General features: G+C 46.1%; 4 non-coding genes across 4 annotated transcripts; all 4 read left to right on the top strand.

The window, feature by feature from the left end:
- The first annotated feature begins 8,933 nt into the window (after window positions 1-8,933).
- Window positions 8,934-9,006, top strand: trnav-aac (transfer RNA valine (anticodon AAC)). Its single transcript has one exon. It is a non-coding gene; the product is annotated as a tRNA-Val (tRNA).
- A 2,341-nt stretch (window positions 9,007-11,347) lies between these two features.
- trnag-acc (transfer RNA glycine (anticodon ACC)) lies at window positions 11,348-11,420 on the top strand. The gene has a single exon. It is a non-coding gene; the product is annotated as a tRNA-Gly (tRNA).
- Window positions 11,421-11,866: 446 nt separating this feature from the next.
- On the top strand, window positions 11,867-11,939 carry trnav-cac (transfer RNA valine (anticodon CAC)). Its single transcript has one exon. It is a non-coding gene; the product is annotated as a tRNA-Val (tRNA).
- Window positions 11,940-12,918: 979 nt separating this feature from the next.
- On the top strand, window positions 12,919-12,990 carry trnav-cac (transfer RNA valine (anticodon CAC)). Its single transcript has one exon. It is a non-coding gene; the product is annotated as a tRNA-Val (tRNA).
- Window positions 12,991-13,985: the final 995 nt, after the last annotated feature.

Below are 13,985 nucleotides of genomic sequence, written 5' to 3'. Positions count from 1 at the left end.
TGAACTTCAGTTGAAACTTTTGCATAAAATGAAAAGAAGTCCCCAAATCGCCCCACGTGAATCTCAAACGCTTTGGGAAGAAGTTCAGTGCAAACAATCAGAACTTTAAAAGCACCTCAGTGACCTGCACTTGCTTTGAATGGGTTTTGTTGGCTATTACATTCGACCGTGAAATCGGCCTCGGCTTTCATCTCACCGAAGCTCACTGTCGCCGCTTTGTATCTGTCAGCGTGTAAGTGACGAGCTTGGATCAGGCACGGGTCTTATCCAATTTTTGAAATATCACAAGCGCCAGGGAAAAGGAACTTGGAGTCGAACTGTCCCTATTCGTGATGAGTTGAAGGAATATGGATCCAAGCAGATCTGGACAGCGCACAGTGCAGTCTCACAGGAGTTCCATATCCACTGTTCAGCTGCTCGGCAATCATAAATTTTAACTGAACTTTACTCTGGCCCGGAGTCACCCTCTGAAATCCAGTCTTTCTCGGACACATTTTTTTCTTAACATTACAACCACTGGTTTAAAAGTGAAAACTACGGTCCGCTTCACTGTGAGTGCAAGAGACAACTTTATAGATGCTGTGTAGCGTAAAAGGCCGGTTCGTTGGACTTGCTCATTTCAACTCATCTTATTTTCAGCAAACCTGAAAATTACTGAAATGGAGGATGGTGAATCACAGCTCGAAAGATCAATGCTGTCCATCACTGGGTGACTGAGTCTTCCAACATAGAGGCATTTAGGGGCAAGGGGAGTTTGAAGTTCAGAAATATGACAGCACCGATTTTCAATCGTGCAAGCTGCACAGCCTTTATTTTTGAAAATTAAACTGATGATAAGACAGCAGTTATATTTATCGCTGCAAGCTGAAGCTTTCGCTCCGAAAATTAATGGTTCAGTTCGTAAGGCATTGTGTTTCTGTCGCACAATTGCTTATTGATAATGGTTGGTGGTTCAAGTCCACTCACAGAGAGAAGGGGGTAACTGTTACCTTATCATTCATTGTCTCACATTGCCAGGTTTCGAATGTGTCTCTTATTTGCTGCTATCAGCTGAGCACGGCTGATATTCCACCAATTCGCCGGCGATCGGAGAGCAGGCACACGAACAATAAATAAAAAACCGAGATTGGCTTCAAGGAAATCAGAAATCTTCTTGACAGACCAGGTCCGAAGAGAAGACTCATTGTTTGACGGAGAGCTGTCTCGCTGTGACGTGGATATTTCTGCAGTGAGCAAGACGCAAACTGTTTCCCATTTTTCCGCAATGATTGTCACTCCCCTTACTTTGGAAAAGTCAAATTGTACTCACAATCCGACAGGTTTCAGTTGATTTGTGAGGGATCATTCAAGGATCCTGCAGCGCTGCCTCCGTTAACAACAGCAGTTCGAAGCCGCATTTCAGACGCAGCAACAATCCCATCAGTTGTTCGCTGTTCCCCAGCTCCCGGAGTGAGCGAGACCGTGACAGCAGCGTCATTCAGGCCGCTTGTCCGGCTCTGCTCTCTCCAATCACTGGCTGCCAACGGAAAGCAGCGAATACAGTCTCAGACCGAGCATTACTGCCCTTCCCTGGGAAACTGGGTACCACGGCCCGACCAAGCCTTCACATACACCAAGCACAGGCAGAGGAAACTCCGGGGAGTTTATATACTGATCACTTGGCCTTCCAGCAGGATTTACCGAGAACCAAAGTGAGTGAAACTGTCATTAGGCCTTATTGAGAAAATCTGGGTCAGTAAATTACAGCTGCTGGAGTCAGGATGAGCCAACGGTCTAAGGCGCTGTATTCAGATCGTAATTTCCCCTCGTGGTGTGGTTTCAAATTCTCACATTCAGTCCTTCACATGTCGGATTTTTTTTTTGTTCCTTCTGCTGGAGGTGATTTTTCCGCGCAGTTGATTTGCTGCTTCCAGAAAACCAACCCGACATCCGTCCACGGCAGGTTTGTTTTTATTGGTTGTAAGAATGTGTAGTGTTTGGGGTCAGCAGAACACGGCCCGTGGAATCAATCCATTGTGACATTGATCAGTTGTTCCAATACCTTAGTCACTCGCCTCATCTGGCGAAATGGGAATCCAAATGTGGCTAATTGCAATTGCATTATTAAATAAGAATGATTAATGGATACAGTCTTTGGGCCTGTGATCTCAATACTCATATTCGCATGACGTATGCATGTGGACTTTAAACGTTTTGTGTGTTTTTGATAAAATGGTGAAAAGCAGAGTGTAGTGGTGTTTTGATCACTGTGAGTGCTTTACTTCCTCGGTTACTGAATGGTGGGAGATGTTTGCTATGAAATATACACACGTCAAGTATTGTATATTGTTTGTGTGTAAGATGTTTTCTACAAAATTCGTTCATGCGCCTAAAACGATGTCACCATAGCCACGCCTGCGGCTCGTCAGCAATTTCTCCTGGACAACACTGCATGGAGGCATAGAGCATGGCCGAGTGGATTGAGCCCGGACATTGATATTCCAGGATTGTCCGGGTGGGTTTCGATTTTCGTCGCTCACAAACGTTCCATTGACACGGAGTGATTGGCGGCTGCTGTTGCATAATATCACAGTCAAGCAAACGCACACACACTTTGTATGTACACATTTGTGGTTGTACAATAGTGGGGGGGGGCAATAGTTCATGTACTTTAATTGAGGCGGCACGAGTTGACGTTGTATGATAAAGTGGAGCATTCGTCGCCCTTCTGTGTAATTGAGGTGAGGAATTTAACTGCACCAGATTCCTTGAATCATAAACATGGAACATTTTTAACCAAGTTCGAAAGTCACGACTGTAAAATGGGAACGGATGACAATTCAACTCAGGCAAAACACAAAAAAACTTATTAAAGTTTATACTGTCACTTGGTCACCAAGGTGGAAAACCGACAACGTTGATAATTGCTCAGGTATGTCCTCAACAGAAAAAGCAGGAAAAATCCAATCCAGTCAATTACCGCTCCATCAGTCTCCTCTCAATCATCAGCAAAGTGTTGCAAGAAGTCGTCGGCAGTGCTATCAAGCAAGACGTACTCACCAAGAACCTGCTCACCGAAGCTCAGTTTGGGTTCCGCCAGGACCACTGGGCTCCAGACCTCATTACAGCCTTGGTCCAAACATGGACAAAAGAGCTGGATTCCAGAGGTGAGGTGAGAGTGACTGCCCTGGACATCAAGACAGCATTGACCGAGTGTAGCATCATGGAGCCTTAGGAAAGTTGAAGTCAATGGGAATCAGGGGGAAACTCTCCAGTGACTGGAGTCATACCCAGCACAAAGGAAGATGGTATGGTTGTTGGAGGCCAATCATCTCAGTCCCAGGACATTGCTGCAAGAGATCCTCAGGACACTGTCCTAGTCTCAACCATCTTCAGCTGCTTCATCAATGACCTTCTCTCCATCCTAAGGTCAGGAGTGAGGACGTTTACTGATGATTACACAGTTTTCAGTTCCATTCGCAACCCCTCAGATAATGAAGCAGTCCGTGCCTGCATACAGCAAGACCTGGGCAACATTCAGACTTGGGCTCATAAGTGGCAAGTAACATTCAACAGCCAGGCAATGATCATATCCAAAAAGATAGAGTCGAACCACCTCCCCTTAATATTTAACGGCAACACCATCGCCGAATCCCCCATCATCAACATCCTGGGGGGCAGGATTGACCATAGACTTAACTAGCTTTGCACGGTAACATAGTGGTTATGTTACTAAATTAATAATACAAGCAGCCTGCACTAATTTATCCAAAAATATGCGTTCAAATCTCGCTACGGCAAGTGGGAAATTTAAATTCAATTCAATAAAATCGGGAATTTAAAAAACTGTAATCAGTAAAGACGACCATGAAACTTCTGGATTGTCGCAAAAACCTATCTGGTTCAGTAATGCCCTTTTGGGAAGGAAACCTGCCGCCCTCACCCGGTTTGGCCGATATGTGACTCCAGACCCACAGCAATGTGCTTGATTCTCAATTGCCCTCTGAAATGGCCCAGGAAGCCACTCAGTTGTAAAATCTCACCAAAAAAAAATCATAATAAGAATAAAACCGGAAGGAACACTCGGCACCGGAGACGACAAAGGCAAACCAAGCCCTTGTTCATCCTCCAAAGGCCTCCTCACTGACATCTGGGGACATGCGCAAAAATTGGGAGAGCTGTCCCACAGACGAGTCAAGCAACAGCCTGACATAGACATACTCAGAGAATCGGACCTTTCAGCCAAGGTCCCAAACTCTTCCATCATACATCTCTGGGTATGCTCTGTCCCATCGGCAGGGCAGATCGACCGGAGGTGGCGGTACAGTGATCAACAGTTAGGAGGGAGCCCTCAACATTGACGCCGAACCGCATGAAATCTCATGACATCAGGTAAAACATGGGCAGGGAAACCTCCTGCTGATTACCACCTAACGTCCTCCCTTAGCTGATGAATCAGTCCTCTTCCATGTTGGGAAGCACTGAGGGTGGAAAGGGCACAGAATGTACTATGGTGGGGGACTTCAATGTCTATCACCAAGAGAGGCTCGGTAGCACCACGACTGAACGAGCTGGCTGAGTCCTGAAGCCTATAGCTGTCAGACTCGGCATGCGGCAGGTGGTGAGTGAACCAAGAGGTGGGAAAAACCTGCTTGACCTCGTCTCTCACCAATCTTCTTGTCGCAGATGTATCTGTCGATGACAGCATTGGTAGGAGTGACCACCGCACAGCCCTCGTGGACACGAATTCCCGTCTTCACAATGACGACAACATCCAACGTGTTTTGTGGCACTACCACCGTGCTAAATGGGAAAGGTTCAGAACAGATCTGGCAGCTCAAAACTAGGCATCCATGAGGTGCGGTGGGCCATCAGCAGCAGCAGAATTGTATTCCAGCACAATCTGTAACCTCATGGCCCGGCATATTCCCCACTCTAACATTACCAACAAGCCAGGGGATCAACCCTGGTTCAATGAGGAGTGTAGAAGAGCATGCCAGGAACAGCACCAGGCTTACCTAAAAATGAGGTGCCATCCTGGTGAAGCTACAACACAGGACTACATGCATGCTAAATAGCAGAAGCAACATGCTATCGACAGAGCTAAGCGATTCCACAACCAACGGATCAGATCAAAGCTCTGCAGTCCTGCCACATCCAGTCGTGAATGGTGGTGGACAATTAAACAACTAACGGGAGGAGGAGGCTCTGCAAACATCCCCATCCTCAATGATGGCGGAGTCCAGCACGTGAGTGCAAAAGACAAGCCTGAAGCTTTTGCAACCATCTTCAGCCAGAAGTGCTGAGTGGATGATTCATCTCGGCCTCCTCCCAATATCCCCACCATCACGGAAGCAGGTCTTCAGCCAATTCGATTCACTCCACGTGATCTGAAGAAACGGCTGAATGCACTGGATACAGCAAAGGCTATGGGCGCCGACAACATCTCGGCTGTCGTGCTGAAGATTTGTGCTCCTGAACTAGCCGCGCCTCTAGCCAAGCTGTTCCAGTGCAGCTACAACACTGGCATCTATCCAACAATGTGGAAAATTGCCCAGGTATGTCCTGTCCACAATAAGCAGGACAAATCCAATCAGGCCAAATACGCTCCATCAGTCGACTCTCAATCACCAGCAAAGCGATGGAAGGTGTCGACGACAGTGCTATCAAGAGGCACTTACTTACCAATAACCTGCTCACCGATGCTCAGTTTGGGTTCCGCCAGGACAACTCGGCTTCAGACCTCATTTCAGCCTTGGTTCAAACATGGACAAAAGAGCTGAATTCCAGAGGTGAGGTGAGAGTGACTGCCTTTAATATCAAGGCAGCATTTCACCGAGTGTGGCACCAAGGAGCCCGACTAAATTGAAGTCAATGGGAATCAGGGGAAATCTATCCACTGGCTAGAGTCATACCTAGCAAAAAGGAAGATGGTAGTGGTTGTTGGAGGCCAATCATCTCAGCCGCAGGGCATTGCTGCAGGAGTTCCTCAAGGCAGTGTCCTCGGTTCAACCAACTTCAGCTGCTTCATCAATGACCTTCCTTCCATCATAAGGTCAGAAATGGGGATGTTCGCTGATGATTGCACAGTGTTCAGTTCCATTCGCAACCCTCAAATAATGAAGCAGCCCGAGCCCGCATGCAGCCAGACCTGGACAATATCCAGGCTTGGGCTGATAAGTAGCAAGCAGCATTCCCACCAGGCAAGTTCGAGACAATGACCATCTCCAACAAGAGAGAGTCTAATCACCTCCCCTTGACATTCAACGGCATTACCATGGCTGAATCCCCCACCATCAAAATCCTGGGGGTCACCATTGAACAGAAACTTAACTGCACCAGCCGCATAAATATTGTGGCAGCAAGAGCAGGTCAGAGGCTGTGAATTCTGCGGCGAGTGACTCACCAAAGCCTTTCCACCATCTACAAGGCGCAAGTCAGGAGTGTGATGGAATACTCTCCACTTGCCTGGATGAGTGCAGCTCCAACAACACTCAAGAAGCTCGACACCATCCAGGACAAAGCAGCCCGCTTGAATGGCACTCCATTCACTACCTTAAACATTCACTCCCTCCACGACCAGCGCACCGTGGCTGCAGTGTGTACCATCTATAAGATGCAATGTAGCAGTGCTATTCGATAAGGCTTCTTCGACAGCACCACCCAAACCCGCGACCTCTACCACGTAGAAGGACAAGAGCAGCAGGCACATGGGAACAACACAACCTGAACATTCCCCTCCAAGTCACACATCATCCTCACTTGGAAATATATCGCCGTTCCTTCATCATCACTTGGTCGCAATCCTGGAACTCCCTATCAAACAGCACTGTTGGAGAACCTTCAGCACACGGACTTCAGCGGTTCAGGAAGGTGGCTCACCACCACCTTCTCAAGGGCAATTAAGGATGGGCAATAAATGCTGGCATTGTCAGCGACACCTACATCCCATGAAATCATAGATTTCGGAGAAAGGTTGCAGCAAGGAAGGAGACCCTTCGGCTCAATGCAACAGCAATCCAGCTGGTCCCACTTTCCCATCCGATCGCCGTCGCCCGGAAATTCTTTTCCTTTGAAGTAATTATCCAGTTCCCTTTTGAAGCCCGAGATTGAATCTGCCTCCACCACCCCCTCGGGCAGTGCATTCCAGGTTCTAACCATTCGCTGTTTGAAAAAGTTTTTTCCTCATGTCACCTTTGGCTCTTTTGCCAATCACCTGAAATCAATATCCTCTGGTTCTTGACACTTCAGCCAATGGGAAAAGTTTCTCCCCATCTATTCTGTATCGACCCATCATGATCTTGAATACCTCTATAAATTCTCCTCGCAACCGTCTCTGTTCCAAGGAGAACAATCCCAGCTTCTCCAGTCTATCTGCGTAACTGAAGTAGGTCATCCCTTTAATAATTTTTGTAAATCTCTTCTGCACCCTCTCTAAGGCCTTCACATCTTTACTAAAGTGCGGTGCCCAGAACTGGACACAATACTCCGGTTGTGGCCGAACCAGTGTTTTATTAAGTTTCATAATGTCTTCCATACTTTTGTACTCTATGCCTCGATTTATGAAGCCCAGGATCCCGGATGCTTTTTAATGGCTTTCTCAACCTGCTCTGCCACATTCAACCAGCTGTGCACATAAACCCCCATATCTATCTGTTCCTGTACCTCTTTTGGAGTTGTGCCCTTTAGTTTATATTGTCTCTACTCGTTCTTCCGACCGAAATGGATCAGTACGCATTTTTCTGCGTTAAATTTAATCTGCCACTTGTCCGCTATGCCACCAGCCTGTCTATAACCTCTTGCAGATTATTACTCTCCTGCACACTCTTTACTACCCTTCCAAATTTTGTGTCATCTGCAAATTTTGAAGTTGTGCCCTGTACACCCAAGTCCAAATCATTAAAAAATATCAAGAAAAGCAGTGGTCCCAGCATTGACCCCTGGGGAACACCACTGCACAACTCCCTTCATTCCGCAAAACAGCCGTTCTCCACGACACTCTCTTTCCTGTCCCTTAACTAATTCTGTATCCATGTTTCTACTGCCCCCTTTAATCCATGGGCCACAAACTTACTGATAAGCCTAAAGTGCGGCACTTTATCAAACGCCTTTTGAAAATCCATATACACTGCATCAACTGCATTGCTTTCATCTACCCTCGATGTTAACGCATCAAAATATTCCATCAGGTCAGTTATACACGATTGGCCTTTAACAAATCCGTGCTGGCTTTTCCTAATCAATCCACGCTCGTCCAAGTGACTGTTAATTCTGTCCCAGATTATCGGTTCGAAACGTTTCCCCACCACTGAGATTACCTGACTGGCCTCTTGTTGCTGGGTTCACCCTTGCACTCTTTTTTGAAGAAGGGTGTAACATTTGCAATTCTCCAGTCCTCTGCACCACCCCCGTATCTTTGGATGTTTGGAAGATTATGGCCAGTACCTCCACAATTTCCCCTCTGACTTCCCTCAGCAACCGAGGATGCATCCCATCCGGATCGGGTGACTAATCGACTTCAAGTGCAGCTGGCCTTTCAAGTACCCGTTCTTTATCAATGTTTAACCCATTCAGTATCTCAACTATATCTTCCTATGCTGAGACTCTGGCAGCAACTTCACTCTTGGTAAAGACATATGCAAAGTATTCTCTTTGCCCCACTTAATTCCCCTTTCAGTTCCCCTCTGAACTTTCTATATTCTGCCTGGTGAATGAATCAAAAAACAAGTCAGGATTCCCGTCAGCCTGAAACAGAAAGTTATTCGTTCATTAATGGCGATTTGAACAACAATTCGTCTTTTTTCATAATTTAATGAGCATTGCGAAATTAATACAGTGAACTATTTTGGAGAAGTTAATTCCCTGTTCGGGAAAAGGACGCGTCTCCCACACTGAGAGCATTTGCAGACGGCAGCGATCTTCTGAGGGTTTCCGACAACAACGTGTGCGGCAAAGTTTCTGTGGTGTAGTGGTTATCACGGTCGCCTAACACGCGAAAGGTCCTCGTTTCGAAACCGGGCAGAAACATTTTTGGGCCACCCCTTCTGCCTCCATGAGTCGATCTCCTTTCTGGTCCCGAATTGGAGTCGGGTTCTCACGAACCGTTTAATGTTTGCATGCCTGTGGAAGACTTTTGGATTGCCTTTTATGTTGGCCGCCAGTCTCTTCTCATACCCACTCGATGCCCCTCTTATTTCCCCTTTCAGTTCCCCTCTCAACTTTCTATATTCTGCCTGGTGAATGAATTAAAAACAAGTTAAGATTTCCGTCAGCCTGCAACAGAAAGTTATTAGTTGAACTATGGCGCTTTGAACAATTATTCGTCTTTTTTCAGAGTTTAATCAGTATTGCGAAATTAATACAGCAAACTATTTTGGAGAAGTTAATTCCCTGAACGGGAAAGGGACCCATCTCCCACACTGAGAGCATTTGCAGACGGCAGCTATCTTCTGAGAGTTTCCGACAGCAATCCGTGTTACAGAATTTTGTAGTGTAGTGGTTATCACGTTTGCTTAACATGCGTCAAGACTTCGGTTCGAAACCGGGTTAAAACATTTTTGGGCTGCCTCCATGAGTCGATCTCCTTTTTGGTCCCGAATCAGAGTCGGGTTCTCACGACCCGTTTAATTTTTACATGTCTGTGGAAGTATTTTGGAATCCCTTTTATGTTGGCCGCCAGTCTATTCTCATAACCTCTCTTTGCCCCTCATATTTCCCCTTCAAGTTCCCCTCTCAACTTTCAATATTCTGCCTGGTGAATGAATAAATAAAAAAGTTAGGATTTCGGTCAGCCTGAAACAGAAAGTTAGCAGTTGATCAATGGCGATTTGAACAACTATTCATCTTTTTTCAGAGTTCAATGAGTATTGCGAAATTAATGCAGTAAACTATTTTGTGGAAGTTAATCCCCTGAACGGGAAAGGGACCCGTCTCCCACACTGAGAGCATTTGCAGACGGCAGCGATCTTCTGAGGGTTTCCTGGTACACCGTGTGCCGCAGAGTTTCTGTAGCAGAGTGGTTATCACGTTCGCAAAATACGCGAGCTGTCCCTGGTTCGAAACCGAGCAGGAGCATTTTTGGGCTGGCTCCATGAGTCGATCTCCTTTTTGGCCCCGAATCAGAGTCGGGTTCTTCCAACCCGTTTAATGTTTACATGCCTGTAGAAGACTTTGGGATTGCCTTTTATGTTGGCCGCCAGTCCATTCTCATACCCTCGATTTGCCCCTCTGATTTCCCCTTTCAATTCCCCTCTCAGCTTTCTATATTCTGCCTGGTGAATGAATCAAAAAACAAGTTAGGATTCCCGTCAGCCTGAAACAGAAAGTTATTCGTTCATTAATGGCGATTTGAAAAACTATTCGTCTTTTTTCATAGTTTAATGAGCATTGCGAAATTAATACAGTGAACTATTTTGTAGAAGTTAATCCCCTGAACGGGAAAGGGACCCGTCTCCCACACTGGGAGCGTTTGCAGACGGCAGCGATCTTCTGAGGGTTTCCTGGAACGATAAATGCAAAAGGATTTCTATAGTGTAGCGGTTATCACGTTTGCTTAACATGCAAAACGTCCCCGGTTTGAAACCGGGCAGAAGCATTTTTGGGCCATCCCCTTTGCCTCCCTGAGTCGATCTCCTTTCTGGTCCCGAATTCGAGTCGGGTTCTCACGACCCGTTTAATGTTTACATGCCTGTGGAAGACTTTGGGATTGCCTTTTATGTTGGCCGCCAGTCTATTCTCATACCCTCTCTTTGGCCCTCTGATTTTCCCTTTCAATTCATAGAAGTTTAGAATCATAGAAGTTTATGACATGGAAACAAGCCCTTCGGCCCAACATGTCCATGTCGCCCAGTTTATACTACTGAGCTATTCCCAGTTACCTGCACTTGACCCATATCCCTCTATACCCATCTTACCCATGTCACTGTCCAAATGCTTTTTAAAAGACAAAATTGTACCCGCCTCTATACTGCCTCTGGCAGCTCGTTCCAGACACTCACCACACTTTGAGTGAAAAAATTGCCCCTCTGGACATTTGTATCCCTCCCCTCTCACCTTAAATCTATGCCCCCTCGTGACAGACTCCCCTAAATTCCCCTCTAAACTTTCCATATTCGGCATGGTGAATGAATGAATAAAAAAAAAGTTAGCATTTCTGTCAGCCTGCAACTGAAAATTATGAATGATTAATGGCGATTTGAACAATTATTCGTCTTTTTTCAGAGTTTAATGAGTATTGCGAAATTAATACAGGAAACGATTTTGTTGAAGTTGGTTCCCCAAACGGGAAAGTGACCCGTTTCCCATACTGAGAGCATTTGCAGACGGCAGCGATCTTCTGAGGCTTTCCTCGAAGCACATGTGCGGTAGAGTTTCTGTAGTGCAGTGGTTATCACGTTTGCTTACCACGCGAGAGGTCCTCGGTTCAAAACCGGGCAGGAGCATTTTTGGGCTGGCTCCATGAGTCGATCTCCTTTTTGGTCCCGAATCAGAGTCAGGTTCTTCCTACCCGTTTAATGTTTACATGCCTGTGGAAGACTTTGGGATTGCCTTTTATGTTGGCCGCCAGTCGATTCTCATCCTCTCTCTTTGGCCCTCTCATTTCCGCTTTCAGTTCTCCTCTGTCCTTTCTGTATTCTGCCTGGTGAATGAATAAACAAAAGTTAGGATTTCCGTCCGCCTGCAACAGAAAGTTATGAGTTGATTAATGGCGATTTGAACAACTATTCGTCTTTTTTACAGAGTTTAATGAGTATTGCGAAATTAATACAGCAAACTTTTTGGTCGAATTTAATTCCCTGAACGGGAAAGGAACCGGTCTCCCACACTGAGAGCATTTGCAGACGGCAGCGATCTTCTGAGGGTTTCCTAGAAGTACTTGTACAGCAGAGTTTCTGTAGTGTAGTGGTTATCACGTTCGCCTCACACGCGAAAGGTCCCCGGTTCGAAACCGGGCAGAAACATTTCTGGGCCAACCCCTCCGCCTCCATGAGTCGATCTCCTTTCTGGTCCCGAATCAGAGTCGGGTTCTGACCACCCGTTAAATGTTTACATGCCTGTGGAAGTCTTTGGGATTGCCTTTTATGTTGGCCGCCAGTCTATTCTCATACCCTCGCTTTGCCCCTCTGATTTCCCCTTTCAATTCTCCTCTGAACTTTCTATATTCTGCCTGGTGAATGAATGATTGAACAAAAAGTTAGGATTTCCGTCCGCCTGCAACAGAAAGTTATTAGTTGATTAATGGCGATTTGAACAACTATTCGTCTTTTTTCAGAGTTTAATGAGTATTGCGAAATTAATAAAGTAAACTATTTTGTAGAAGTTAATCCCCTGACCGGGAAAGGGACCCGTCTCCCACACTGAGAGCATTTGCAGACGACAGCGATCTTCTGAGGGTTTCCGATAGCAACGTGGGCTTCAGAGTTTCTGTCGTGCAGTGTTTATCACGTGCATCTAACACGCGAAAGTTCTCTGGTTCGAAAACGGGCAGAAACATTTTTGGGCTGCCTCCATGAGTCGATCTCGTTTATGGTCCCGAATCAGAGTCGGGTTCTTACTACCCGTTTAATGTTTACATGCCTGTGGAAGAGATTTGGATTCCCTTTTATGTTGGCCGCCAGTCGATTCTCATCCTCTCTCTTTGGCCCTCTCATTTCCGCTTTCAGTTCTCCTCTGTCCTTTCTATATTCTGCCTGGTGAATGAATAAACAAAAGTTAGGATTTCCGTCAGCCTGAAACAGAAAGTTATTAGTTGATTAATGGCGATTTGAACAACTATTCGTCTTTTTTTACAGAGTTTAATGAGTATTGCGAAATTAATACAGCAAACTTTTTGGTCGAAGTTAATTCCCTGAACGGGAAAGGAACCGGTCTCCCACACTGAGAGCATTTGCAGACGGCAGCGATCTTCTGAGGGTTTCATAGAAGTACCTGTACAGCAGAGTTTCTGTAGTGTAGGGTTATCACGTTCGCCTCACACGCGAAAGGTCCCCGGTTCGAAACCGGACAGAAACATTTTTGGGCAAACCCCTCCGCGTCCATGAGTCGATCTCCTTTCTGGTCCCGAATCAGATTCGGGTTCTTCCGACCCGGTTAATGTTTCCATGCCTGTGGAAGACTTTGGGATTGCCTTTTATGTTGGCCGCCAGTCTATTCTCATACCCTCTCTTTGGCCCTCTGATTTCCCCTTTCAATTCATAGAAGTTTAGAATCATAGAAGTTTATGACATGGAAACAAGCCCTTCGGCCCAACATGTCCATGTCGCCCAGTTTATACTACTGAGCTAATCCCAGTTACCTGCACTTGACCCATATCCCTCTATACCCATCTTACCCATGTCACTGTCCAAATGCTTTTTAAAAGACAAAATTGTACCCGCCTCTGCTACTGCCTCTGGCAGCTCGTTCCAGACACTCACCACACTTTGAGTGAAAAAATTGCCCCTCTGGACATTTGTATCCCTCCCCTCTCACCTTAAATCTATGCCCCCTCGTTACAGACTCCCCTAAATTCCCCTCTGAACTTTCCATATTCGGCATGGTGAATGAATGAATAAAAAAAAAGTTAGCATTTCTGTCAGCCTGCATCTGAAAATTATGAATGATTAATGGCGATTTGAACAACTATTCGTCTTTTTTCAGAGTTTAATGAGTATTGCGAAATTAATACAGGAAACGATTTTGTTGAAGTTGGTTCCCCAAACGGGAAAGTGACCCGTCTCCCACACTGAGAACATTTGCAGACGGCAGCGATCTTCTGAGGATTTCCTCGAAGCACATGTGCGGTAGAGTTTCTGTAGTGCAGTGGTTATCACGTTTGCTTACCACGCGAGAGGTCCTCGGTTCAAAACCGGGCAGGGGCATTTTTGGGCTGGCTCCATGAGTCGATCTCCTTTTTGGTCCCGAATCAGAGTCAGGTTCTTCCTACCCGTTTAATGTTTACATGCCTGTGGAAGAGATTTGGATTCCCTTTTATGTTGGCCGCCAGTCGATTCTCATCCTCTCTCTTT

This window comes from Heptranchias perlo, chromosome 20, assembly GCF_035084215.1.
Source record: "Heptranchias perlo isolate sHepPer1 chromosome 20, sHepPer1.hap1, whole genome shotgun sequence".
NCBI lineage: Eukaryota > Metazoa > Chordata > Chondrichthyes > Hexanchiformes > Hexanchidae > Heptranchias > Heptranchias perlo.
This window is presented reverse-complemented; position numbering and strand designations above follow the sequence as displayed.